The sequence below is a fragment of the Augochlora pura genome, chromosome 7 (genome assembly GCF_028453695.1).
Source record: "Augochlora pura isolate Apur16 chromosome 7, APUR_v2.2.1, whole genome shotgun sequence".
In the NCBI taxonomy this organism is placed as follows: Eukaryota; Metazoa; Arthropoda; class Insecta; order Hymenoptera; family Halictidae; genus Augochlora; species Augochlora pura.
Window position 1 is genome coordinate 30,712,456 of NC_135778.1, and position 14,019 is coordinate 30,726,474.

Consider the following 14,019-nt stretch of genomic DNA (forward strand, 5'->3'; position numbering starts at 1 on the left):
TTCCGCCACACTTTCCGTCAAACGCGTAGAATTCGAAATGTCTCGAAATCGAAGCCATCTCAAAACCTACCGCGTCGAGGTCGTCGCGATGTCTGCAGTTCCTGTCGCGAATGCGTGTCCGATTTGATTCACTTGCGGTCGCGACCGTGTGGCCGATGGCGTGTAGAGAAGTCTACACTTGCTGTCGCTCGAATTACACAATACCATATGTAGCATTGTCTTTAATACTTCTTTTTGACTTTAATACTTCTTTTATAATTACGAATCGGTTTTTTAAATGTTTTTTTTCGTAAATAAAATAAAATACTTGATTCATATAATGAATAAATACGGTGTAAAATATGTCGTGTTTGGTATCATTTTAATTGGAAAAATCTGACCAATATATTAAACAAATTTTCATGTATAAAAAATTGGAAATAAGAAAGTTAAGTAAGCGTTTTAATGCTAGCGTTACAATGTATGTATTCATAGTAATCTACACCGGCATGCGGCGGCTGCCTTTCCAGGTTACAATGTAGTTTCGCTCGCCCCGAGTCTCGTTCCATCTCTCTCTTTTATGAGATGTCCCCAACTACAAAAGCGAGCCGCGAGGATCGATAACCATGTCTTCGGATTCAGTTCGTGACGACTTTCGATTCCTACTTGACGACATTAACTGAATCATTTGTATATGTTTTAGTATTTTTATGAAGAGAATGACGAGTTGAATCGTCTATTACATTAAAAAATATATGACTTCATTTTAAAAAGTTAAGTTAATCTTCATACGACCACGACGCGTTTACCTAGAGAAATCTTATAGATAACGATAAGATAACGTGCAATAAAATCACTCAACAAGATGACAAGGTTTATTAAATACAGAAGAAAACGATATGGGTATCTTTAACAGCGTCTAATGTAATGTTGTAGAAATGAAATAAGAATGAAATTAGTTAGAAAAATCTACACGAGTCATAAGTGCACAAAGATCAGCAGACTAATGATCACTTTGCGTTCAATAAACCTGCTCATGAAACAGGTCAATGGAACTTGTCATTAGTTCCTGAAAAGTCATTGAAGGAAAACTGCTCGAGAGATATACATAAGTCAAGGTTAGTTAAATTATTAATTTAATGAGTTCATATAGTAGGCAGTCGTTATTGGATTCATAACAACGAACTATAATTATTTAATTAATAGACATTAACATTACTCCATATACAATTACAAATCAATAATTCATTCACATTCAATTACAGTAGAACGTCGATTATCGGACTTAATTGGGAGATCGATTACAGATTAAACAACTATTTTAGACTAAACCTTTTATGTATTATATATATATACAATATTAGGTATTATGTAATTGATATAGCAATTGTGAAAAAGTCTATGTATTTTTGTCTTTAATTCAGTTTTATTTATACTGCTTTCATGTTTATTTAAATAATATATACTGTTTCATAAAAGTATACATGTGTATACAAAAATAATAAACAATTCCGAAATATGTTCTCGCTAGACAGACCGTCGTAAACTAATATCGGCTTTTCATAGAAGTCAGGAAACTATACACATAGAAACAACTATGTATTGTTAAAATTTCGCAGTTCTAGGTTCCATGCAAAGAAAGGGAAACGTACATCTATAGATTTCGAAACTAATTGTTGCGTGGCTTTTAGACACACATGATCGAGAAATGACGATCAGCGAGCAATCGCCCTCTACGCTGAAGTCGTCTCGCGTGTGCGTTCCGCAGTTTTGTAACGTGTGGAAATAATAAATATAGATTATAGTGTTAATTCTTTCTCGCTTGCGATCCTACACCTCTGAGCTAAATCTCAATGCTAACAATCTACAAATAAATGAATTACAGTTCTATAATACGCGTTTAAGTGAAGTAACAAATCATCGTCTTTTTCTGACCGCTATCGTATGTGTCATAAATAATATTTGTAGATAGCGAGCAGTCGCTACAGGCATCCTTTCATGGCAGAGCCGCTTATAGACAGTAGTTGATATATCTTCGATTAACCGTGTAGACGCGTAGACCAAAGTGTTTGCTCCCAGCACACATTACACGCGTGCTAAATAAATCGATAGACTACATGTCTCGGTCATCGGGTCTAGTTCAGCAAAATTATGTAACAGCGGATCGTGCAGCTATAGCTGTACGAGCCAGTCAGCCATGTCTCACAGACCGACAGTGTCTTTATCATTGCACGTGATATTGTTTCCCCTCTCCAACTCCCATTATAGTGCCATTTAAAACCGTAGGAGTGATCTTAATTTTTTTGCATCAAAATCTGATTAACTTCTTTTATAACACTATTTTATACATTATATAATTTTTGTTATACATTATATTTTGTATTTTATTTTACACGTTATATAAATTTTAATTGTATAAACATCATATCATTCATAACATTTTTCGTTATTTTGATGGAATTGTTCGTAAAATCGTGCGACAATTACGCGCGAAATCCTTTGTTTAACCCTTTGGCTACGAAGATCATTACTGAATAATTGACACTGAGCTATGCAATGCTACGAAATAGAAGTCGTTTCTCGTTCTCTTTTTGCAATGATATTTATTATATTTAGTAATATCACTTTACTGTCTAAAATATAAAAGTTTATAATCATAATTTATTTTTTTAAATATTATAGTCAACTGTTTGTTGATTAACAAAAGTATCTCATGTAACGTATGGAATAAAAGTATACATATATCTATTGCTACGGCACGCGTGAATTTGCCGCACGATAATAAAAAAACATTTTGTACAATAAATAATTTATTTTTAAAGGAATAACGTCATACAGGTGTATTGATATCAAAATATCTATATCAAAATGATACGGTATTTTATAAGTTCTTTTGTGAAGAGTAAATATAATTTTCTGAAACTGAAAGGACATGCACCCTTTTTCTTTTAAAACGTAAATTCCGGAAATTTTCCTCTTCACTATCTGCTGGTATCTCTATTTGCATATTTTTACTATATTTCATAATTTCAATTTCATCTTGCGTTTGATAAAGCAATAGTTGTCACTGCTTTTATCGAAACTATCATCTCTTAGATAAATTTTGTTTTTCAATACATATTTACCTTGTTCGACCATCTTCTATGAAGAAGGGATATTCGTGAAAGAATGTACAACTTGAATTGACACTAATGTTTTTGCAGTTACTTACAATAACTTGATATTTATTTTTTCATTGCACAAACTAACAATGCATTCAAAAACTAAAATTTTAAAATATGCTTACACTATGACTATAACTGGAATATAGTTCATTGCATCAATTTGACGTATTCGTCGAGATGCGCATACCACGTAGGATATTTCAAAATTCGGAGGCGCAGAAAAAAATAAATTTTGACAAATATTCGTCTCGTTAAATGGATAATTGCAAGTATGTGTAGCAAGAGATAAATCATAAAAGACATAAATCTCCAAATTTTTCTATGAAAAATTGAAAATGCGTCAAATTAATGCACTTTGTATACTTAATCTTAATTTCCATTATATGCTCAGATAATAAAGTGAAAAAACAACAGTTTTTTTTACATTTATCTTTTTATTCCAAATAATAGTAAAATTAAAAGGAAAGTATTTCAGTAATTATGTAGTGAACTAGTCGCTTCAATATTTACAGAAAAATTCAAATCATTTAAACTAGTTTGACTAAAGTTATACCGTATTAGAAGTTTTTATTTAGTTTTGCTCCCCACTGTATGTAAAAAGTTTCTTAACTTCTGTTGGTAAGTTTATATTCCGGCATGTAAAAAAATTGATTCTTTGCAAGTTCAAAACCAGAACTGCCCCTTTAAACTCCCATAGGTAAGTAATGTGTCGGGTGTAAAAAGATGGTAAGTTTGACCTCGTAACGCACGCCACGTAACAGGGCTTTATTTAACTCTTCGAGGGATAGTAATTGAGAGTACACAAGACCGACTCTAATCGTTCGATCGATGGGACGCTCAGTATCTCTAATATTAAAGAGGAAACTCCAATTTGGATACTTTATCCTTCCGATTCCAGAACTGGGTCAATTCTGACCCGAGCGACGACATTTTAAAGGTAGTATTCCTGGACAGGCTGAGCTTTTTATTTATATAAATGTCACGAGTACAATGCATGACGTTCAAGGATCGACATTTCGAGAGGACATATCAATCTCTATTTAGTCTTTAAGTGGTATCATGACTTGCACAAAAATGATTGATACATTGGGTTCATGGTATACCTGACGTGGAGAATGCAAAAAATTTGTTCATTTTACTCTTGATATTTTATTTTTAGCTGGTATTTTAAATAATAAAAACATGGGAAATCTAACTACTACAGAAAAAACATTCATTTCATAAATGAAAATAAAATGTTTGGGTCACTCATGACCCCAGTATACAATTTTCACATGAAAAGTTATATAATGGTTCTACTATACAACCGCAGATGTCCTGCAAATGACCTTTTACTGTTGCCGTCAATCATTTTATATGTTGTTTGTATAATTAAAAAAAGATTTCCCTCAAAACATTTTAACAAGTTTCAGAAGCTATCAAATTTTTTTAATTGACGTAACTAAGATAAAATTAGTATTGTATATATTGGGTCCGGGTTGAGGAGATAAGGTGGTTTGAAGCTTCCAGTAACTCAACTATTTATTATATGTAACAAAATATTCTCGCAAGGTAGGTATGTATGTGGTTCTTGCTCAGCGTCTCTTGTCTACTGCCCCGATCGTCAGTCTCCTTGCTCCGGCTTCGTCTATCGAGATTCCGCTGTTTCAATGAGAGGATATGGAATATGCCCCAACGTATATTTTTATGCATATTTTACTATTGAATATTTTTAATATAATTGATTTATGAAATATTTGTACAGGATGTTTTGCTAGTTATCAGGCATAGTTCACAGGTTATTTTGAAAATATAATAATTTGATAGTTCCATAAAGTAAAGCTTTTTATAATATGTATAATAGAGCTTTTTGGCGTTATAATTTATTTTACTAATATATCCTAAATAACATAAGTTTCATGACCACAGTTGTAGTGCATCGATATTAATGCACTGCAACAGAACAGTAGTAATAGTCTATTTAATATTGATAAATACAAGAATTTTATTTAAATTTATGTAAGATACAATACATTGAAAAGTATTGTTAATGCAATTTCTCGTAACTGCGATGATTTTACAATTTCCGATGATTTTCATCCCCCGAAAATTGTAAAATATAGAAAGTATTAATTAACACTTAGTGGAATTGAAAATAAAACTGTAACAGCAAAATGAAAAGTATCTTATATATTCACTCTCACGAATTCTAATTACAAAACTGTTGAAAGCAGGATGAAAGTTCTGTGTAAAAAGATAGAATAAACGTAAAATTTCTTAGGGTCTATAAATATTGTTGAACATACAGAAATAAAATGATACAATAAGAACTTGACAGAAATCGAGGAAAAAAATAACATCGCAAAATGAGAACACTTTATAAAAAAAGTAAAAATTGTGAAAACTGCAACTATGTTTTATTAGTAAAAGTAGAGGTAATTATGAGAGTGACCTTATAATATTATAAAACGTAATAAACAAGAATGAAAAAGCTTTATAAAAATATCTCGAGAACACTGGAAAATGAAAGTACAATACTTCATATTTTTATCGTGAAGATTTATAAATAGAAGTAGAAAATAAAAGTACATCTGGCAAGTTGTGGTGCAGTTGAAACATTGGAAAGCAGAGTCGAATACAGATTTAGTCAATCATTGTTATTCAAAATGGGAAATTGTGGGTGAAGGGTTGAATATGAAAGGGTCAGGGGTCTTCAGTCACTATGACGTAGCCCTGCTTGTCAATATATTTTTTATAAATAATATTCCAAGGTTTTATATAAATAAATTGTAAATCATGTGCAACATCTAAATACTATCTTTGGAACTCATGCTATTACTTTGTATACTACATTTCTAATCTTATTACATATTGTTCTATTCACTATTATTTATTTCATCTCATACCTAGTCTCATTTTCAATATGTTGTTATATCTTAATGTAGTTTTCTTATTGCTTACTCGGTGAATTTTGTTTTACTCAATTTACTCATATCATTTACATCTGTCTTTCTTAATTTTATACAATAACCTCACTGTTGTTTTAATTTACATATTGTACTAATCTGTTGTACCAATCGATTTAATTGTTGTATTTATATAATTGTTATACTCACCTAATTATTATACCAGTCTAAATATTGCACTAGTGCAATTGTTTTACTAATGTTACCCTTATACTGATCTAGCTATTATACTGACCTAACTGCTACACTGATCTCATTGTTGTACTAATCTCACTATTATACTAATCTAATTGCGATACTATAACGCACCGGACCAAATCTTGCCATATATTTGGTCACAACCATCTCGTTTTAAGGACCATCATCGCAACAGTAAACCATAAATCCTGGATTAAAATTTTTCAGCGACAACAGGATTACTTTAAAATAAGATAAGGACAAGATAACATCACGTCACTTCAAGACCTTAATCCCATAAAAGAAATTCCATACGCTAGACAACGATATAAATACCGCTCTTCACCAAAAATAAACCAGTCTGTATTTCTACCTCAAGGACAAGCGTGTTGTCACTTCGTCCGATCCTTGATCCAACTTCGTGTACAGATAGCTTTTAAGTCGCTCCTAGTAAAGTAATACACTTACTCTACGGATAAAATAATTATAATATATATATAGTGTAGGGATTAATTTGGAAGTAAATCCCACGTGACTCCGTAATAATAATAATAGGACAACTAAAGACACCTTCGTTTAACAATAACAAGCACAACAGTTTATTATCAATGTCCCACGACTTACAACAACGACTTAACAACAACAACGACAACGGCAACGCAACAACTTTGACAAAAACAACGACTTCTTCACGCCACGGTTCTCCTTCGAATGCCACGATCTTTTCCGCCCGTTCTTTCGCCCTTCCTAGTCCTTTTCCAAATTATCCTGCTCTCTCTCTCTCTCTCTTGCATCCATACTCTTCCGCTCTGTCTCACTCGCTATCTCATTCTTACTCATTCTCTCTCTTCCTTTTTTTTATTTCCCTCTCGCTCACTCACACTCTATCTTTCGAGAAAATCAATCAGCAAGTATTAAAAATGCGTGGAAGGGACAGCAGTTTACCTCTAGAGAGAACATTTTTCAGAATATCAGAGTTATCATAGAATTCGAGCACCTCAGACCGTCCAAGCAAAGGTGTAGCATAGTATCAAGCTAAATACATAAGTTTTTTCGCCGCTAAACTCCGGTCCTACATTTTATACAGTCCACACCTAAAGCGTCACAATTCGTCGCTATAACTAACGACGCCATAACACCCGAACACTATCTATTGCATTGATCTAACCCTCTTAATGCCGAACAACAATATATCGTTGTTGGCTATACTTTTGAAACTGTTCGCCGACTCTTTTGTACGACACTAAGAGGGTTAAATGCTGTAATGATCTAACTGTTATACTAAATTAACTGTGTCACTGATCTAAATATTATACCAATCTAATTGTTATACTAATTTAACTAGTGTGCTAGTGTAACTGTTGTTGTGTAAAAGTTGTCAAAAGCCTTTAAAGAGAAGGATACAATGTGCATTAAAGCAACGCAAGAGATGTCCGCATTTTACCATCTTATTAGCTGTTACAATGCAATCAGATCTAAGTGATCAAATTCATTCAATTTCTTTGAGTAATAAGGTGCTCAAGTTCCTTTACTATGTTGTTTAGAGCGTGTGTGATCCCGCTCGAAGAATCACTGGTTTAGAACTAGGTTGATTTGTTGCTGGTTCGATGAACACGCTCTGGTATTGAATTTACTTGCTTTATTTTAACAAATAATTAACACTTATTTAAAACAGTAGTTATTTAAACGGTATGCTGAGGCCGTCACAATGGCCGTACAAAGTTATTAATTGGCCGTACAAAGGTTTGAAAGTCTGTGCGAGTCCCTGCTACTCTTGGTTCCTGAGCGTTGTCGGGTATCTTTATGGTATCTGTCGTGTTTCCTTTTTGACTCTGGTTTTGACTCTGTCGTCTTCGTGGCTGTTCGCGTTCCACGAAGACTCCTATCCCTACTTTTTCGTACAAGGCGAACACCTATCAACCAATACGAAATTAGTTGCAAAAGACCAAGTACCGTTCTTCGGAATGTTGTTTCCGAAGGTCGATGCCTTGGGTTTCCCCCAAATTCACTGGCTGCACAGGGTCGCTTGGCGTACATTAATTTTCACTGTGCATAGGGTTTATGATACGTTAAATCGCTATTGAGCACCAGGAGAAAGTCCAAGGGTTCGATGTTTCGTCTCGGGCTTGGTGTCTTTCTCCTGGTTTATAGTGTGAGATGCTTAAAATACGTAATTTGCTAAAAAGACCCTTGCATCTCAAAAATAGCCAGGATGTCACGTACGCATCATAAACCTAATCGTTATAGAATCCTTAACAATGTAGCAGTCAGTTGTTTTCTGGGGCCCCGCGTGGGCCTGGTGGACGATCGCGGTACTGGTTCGGATGGAACGCTCGATGTCGATAATCGTCCGATGTTTCTCGGGCATGACTTGTTCTGCTTTCGCGTCTTGAAGGCAGTCAGTCTTTGTTGGTCGCGGATGTAGCTCGACGTAGTAGATAGAGCACGAGTCAGTCGTGTGTTATAAATAAAATTATAATAATTGAGGGCTCGTTAGGTCGATTCACGTATAACTTCCTCTACCACTTCTGTGGGGAAAAAATAAATAAGAATTAAAATTATTATTACTATTGAATGTAACAAATCTCCTATCCATCGTTCTAGTTGGCGGATGTGTTAAATCTTTATAAAGTACGTGGAATGAAATTATAATAATCTTTTATATGAGACGATCGTGAATAATTTCCGGAAAAGGCTTCGAAAATACATTGAAGCAGCAGGAACAAATTCTGAACACATAATATAAATTTGATTGTTTAGTTTTATTATTATTGTGTTTGTTAAATTAATAAAACATGTGGAATATTAAAACGAAGTGTCATTATTTCCAAAGCAGCTGAATGTAAATATACAGATATGACAAAATCTTTACGAAACGAAGTATGAAGAGAGATAAGTAGATACCCAATCTGCGTATTCATCAACACAACACAGTAAAGATAGGCAGTTTGTGTATATTCTCTGACAGCTGTATATATCAAGATAGCGTGAACTCATCGATAACCATGAATTACTTGATATTATACTTTGGATTATCGAAACAACAGATTATACTTTGCTTTTTAGTTTATCAAACACAAATATTTTACAAATCAATATAATTGAAGAATCAATGTGCGATCGTGTTTTGTTAGTGCACGTGGTGGGTACGTTTGTGTGATCTTCTTTTGTTGAGTGTATCTTAATTGTGCTGTATCCTCTTCTACCTAATAGACTGGAGGTGACAATAGGACCAATTAGCATGGATCTCCTAAAGAAATGCTACAGGGACAAGATCCAACGCCCCGCGATTCAGGGTTTCTTTAATGAATTGATGCGGGATAAGAAAAAGAGGAGGAACAGTGAAGAGGGCCGTCCCAGAAGGGGTCGGATTAGATGATGTGGATTTAAACACCACATGGAGTCCAGCCGCCCCCTGAAGAAATGCCGACCTGGCGATACCAAGGGGGCTGTCTCTAGATACACTGTATCTAGAGACGCATGGCTGAAGGGAGGTTTAGGTGTTTAGTGGGTATACCGGCCTAGCACCCTCAGCCGGGGAGTCCCACACTACCCTGCTCGCATTGCACCTCGCGAGTACAGGGTGTGCGTAATAGCATTCCCCCCTCCACTGGAAAAAAAAAGAAAAAAAGTACTACTTACATCCACCCCCAGCACTCTCCCTCCACCACACATGACCCCTAACATTGACTAGACAGCCTACAACAATTACACCAATAACTTCAATCTCACCACCTCATTCCAATCAATAGCACATATCATCATCAATCTACAGGCTTATCTCCTTGCCTGCACCAGAAAAGCCACAACCCACCTCACACTCCACAGACACCATATTGACATCACAGCAGACCCCTTCCTGAATAGCCTCATCAAAACTAGACACAACGCCAGGAAATTATGGCAGAGACATGGACTCTTCTATCACAAAGACCTCGCCAAACTACTCTCCGCTCAAATTATCTCCAGAATTGCAAAAATAAGGAGCAACGCCTGGGATAAAAAAATCAGAAAACAAACCAAGCCAGATCCCACTTTCTGGGCAAACCACAGAACCCTCACAGGGAAAAAATTCTTTATCCCACCTCTTTCTCACAATAACAAAACCCTTACCTCTGACCTCGGCAAGGCAAACCACCTCTGTAGGACATTCCAAAACGTACATAATAACTCTTCAAACACCGCTCCTCAGCAATGATTCTCTTTGATCTTACCAAAGCCTTCGACACTGTCTGGACGCGGGCCCTACTCTACAAAATCCATGGGCTAGGCTTGCCCATATCTCTCACTCGACTCATTCACTCCTATCTCCAAAACAGGCATATCTTCGTCTCCCTTGCTGGCACCTCCTCGGACCTCCTACCAATAACCGCTGGAGTCCCACAAGGTTCCATACTGGGCCCTCTCCTTTTCAATATCTTCATAAACGACGTCCCGACCATAGAAGGCTGCCAGCTGGCACTCTATGCCGACGACACCACCCTCATCTCATCCTCGTGGTCTCCCCAGGCCCTCCACGCTAGAATGCAAAAATATGTCAACACAGTAGCAACCTTCTTTGCAAACTGGAAACTAAAACTCAATCCTCAAAAAACAAAAGCTATCTGCTTTCCAAGGAAAGGATCCCAACCAATCAGCACCCCAATTACAGTCGACGGACATCCTATAACGTGGTCACAGCAAACTACATACCTCGGGGTCGTCTTCGATCACAAACTCAGCTAGACCCCCGCAGTCATCGACAGAATAGCAAAAACCAGAAAGGCGGCTGCCTCCATCCACTCACTCATTTCACATGGATCAAAAATAAAACAACATCTCAGAGTCACACTTTACAAAGTCTGCCTCAGACCAGTACTCACCTACGGATCACACATTTGGTGCACCGCCCCAACGTCCACTCTCCAAAAACTCCAAACTCTCCAAAATAAGCTACTCAAAATAATCACCGGTAAACCTCCACGATACCGTACCAACCAACTTCATGAGACCAGAGACCAGTATGGAGTACATCCTCCCATACATTCACCAACTAATTTCATACTACTCAGTCGCCAATCATACCAACCCACTGATTCGAGACACCGGACTATACGACCGCAACAGAATTCCCTATAAAATCAAGACTAAATTCCCCCTAGACACCACAGACCTAATATCATTTCACCCAACCACATGTAATCACCCCCCCCCCCCCCCATCTCAACAAACCTCAAAATCTCTTTAACGTACATCCTCTTTCTTCTGCCTAACATCCGATAGTCAACACAAGACTGGCTAACCTCCATCCTAGGGGTTTTCTTTGAAAATTATTTCCCCACACCCACCTTAATGCCACTCACGTAACCTACACCCCTCATGAAGGTAACCCCACACAAACTTCCTAAAGACTGGTAAAAGGGCCATAGCTCTTAGGTACGGACCAAACTCTAAACCTCAACACACATAAACAACAACAAAAAAAAAATTACCAACATTCTTCATTCTCTCGCCGTATTACACAACAAACATTCTATCAACGTCTACACATTATACAACTTAGAACGTTACAATAATCGTTATCTTTAAGTGTTATTTTCAATAAAAAGTCTAGTCTTCGTTTCATTAAAACCAAATCATTTATTTAATATCCCGCTCACTTGAAAAAGTTATTGGGAACCGCGTCATTACGATCTTAACGGGTGTACGCGGAAACATTGGTCCTTCGAGCCGGATTTGGTGTCAGTGAACAAGGGAAAATTCGACGGACATCGACCACGTGATCAACAGTCGCCCTCAGGACTACATCAGCCACCTTGACCCGAGGCACGTCTACAACGGCTACTTAAACGTTCAACCTAATAAATTTCACTGTCCCCGCCGAACCCTCCTAAGGCATTGCGATGCTATTCGCGAGATTCCGAAATTAACAAGGGACACGCCAGAAGCCTTAAGCAATTTATTAGACGCGTTAAACCAACACCTGCGAGCACTGCGGAATTTAGGCGAACCGATTTCAGCATGGAACTCCTTTTTAATATCCACTATCTTATCTAAGATCAATTCCGACACTATCTGGCAATGGGAGCTTACACTACCCGAGAAAAACATGCCTGCGTACACACATTTAACAGAATTTCTGGAGAAACGAGCCAATTGTTCACCGGCAGCGATCGCCAAAATCAATCCTTTACACGGAAACCGCACTACTCCTTCCACGAATTTAAAATCAAACACCGGAGGAATATCGCGCACACAGACATTCCTGACCACAAGGACACCACAGAAATTGACCCGTTTAGAAATTGTGCTCAAGAAAGCGTTGTGTCATAACTGCTTGCGACCCGGCCACACCACGAACATCTGCCGTTCGTTATTTAAATGCAGGCTATGCAACAAACGACATCACACTCTTCTCCATCAACAAGAACATGCAATTCAGAAACAAACTGTGACGCCACCAAGTACAATACACGATATACCTGTATCCGCACTACTTCCTGACGGAGAGACAGCGACCAGCGAACAAACAAGATCAATCTGACTACCAGCGCATAAAATCCCCAGATCCACTCAGGCATACTCATTTATAGTCAATTCCGATACCAACGAATTATTAGTAACAACACAAATCAACATCACCAACAACAATCATAAAAGGATTCCATGCCGTGCTCTAATCGACACATGCTCCACCACCAATTTCATGACCGAAGATCTGGCTAAAAAACTCCGTCTGTCACGAGAGCCATGCAACGTTTCCGTAGGCATAGCCGATTAAGATGGTCAAAACTGCCCTTAGAGGTTTTTCAAGGAGTCATACACCGTTCGATAGCTGGCCAATAAAAACTCATCTGTGCAAAATTTTAACCCTGTAACTTGTCCGTGAGGGTAGTTACAGGGTAAATTAGATTTCGCGGTTTCCGGCATTTTTCCACCTTTAGCGGCTTTCTAAAATTTTGAAAAAAATATGCCTTATTTTGGACATTAAGCCGCATGTTATAGAACTTTTTCAGATTTTTCAGTTGCAAGCTGTGATTATCAAAAATGAAAAACCCCCAAAAAATCGGAAAATTGAAGATTTCTCACTTTTATATTATATTCAAAACTTTTATATTAATTCCCTGATAAAGTACTATCACGGCTCGTGTACTCAATTTTTCTCAGATATTTTGCCAACCTGCAACATTGTCAAAAAAAATGAAAACCCAATGTGTCGATGTTTTTTGCTGTGAGAATGAAGCTACTACTTTTCTAGCTTACCGCGAGAGTGGATTAAGTAATTTTAAACGTTATTGCATCGAAACAAATAATTTTTTAACACTGAAAATGCAAATTAAGCGAGCAAAAAAATTGTAACGAGCGGAATATATGCCGAAATGTTTCCGCTTATTACAACTCAATCGGTTAGCGCGATGGTTAGAGCGTACGATTTCGGTGCTGCTGGGTTCAAATCCCGTCGGAGGTTGAGTTTTTTTTCGTAAAACACATTTTATTTTCAAGGAAACTTTACTTGGCTGCGACTCGTCCAACGGTAAACGTCGCGAACGTTCACTCTTTTGTATATTTTCACACGATTTTGTATATACTCCTTGTATATACTTTGGAGTATATACTCGAAAGAAGTAACATTTCAATCGCGTGCATTTCAAATATTTGTAAAATGTCAACCCTGAAATGCCCTTTCAACCGCTCGATTAACCGAAGTGTAGTCTAGACATCGCGTGCAAGAGATACTGACACTAACAAGTTTGCGCCCAAAGGGAGACGTCTTT

The 14,019-nt window shown here is 36.9% G+C and overlaps 1 long non-coding RNA gene across 2 annotated transcripts in view; it reads right to left on the bottom strand.

The window, feature by feature from the left end:
* Nucleotides 1–6,840: 6,840 nt before the first annotated feature.
* LOC144473328 (uncharacterized) overlaps nt 6,841–14,019 on the bottom strand; it is a 54,928-nt gene continuing 47,749 nt past the window's right edge. Inside the window, exon 3 of one of the 2 annotated variants that reach the window (XR_013494547.1) lies at nt 6,841–8,793. This is a non-coding gene — a long non-coding RNA (uncharacterized LOC144473328). Of the gene's footprint in view, nt 8,794–10,030; nt 10,785–14,019 lie in introns of those variants that run through there. The other variant, XR_013494548.1, reaches the window with a different exon arrangement.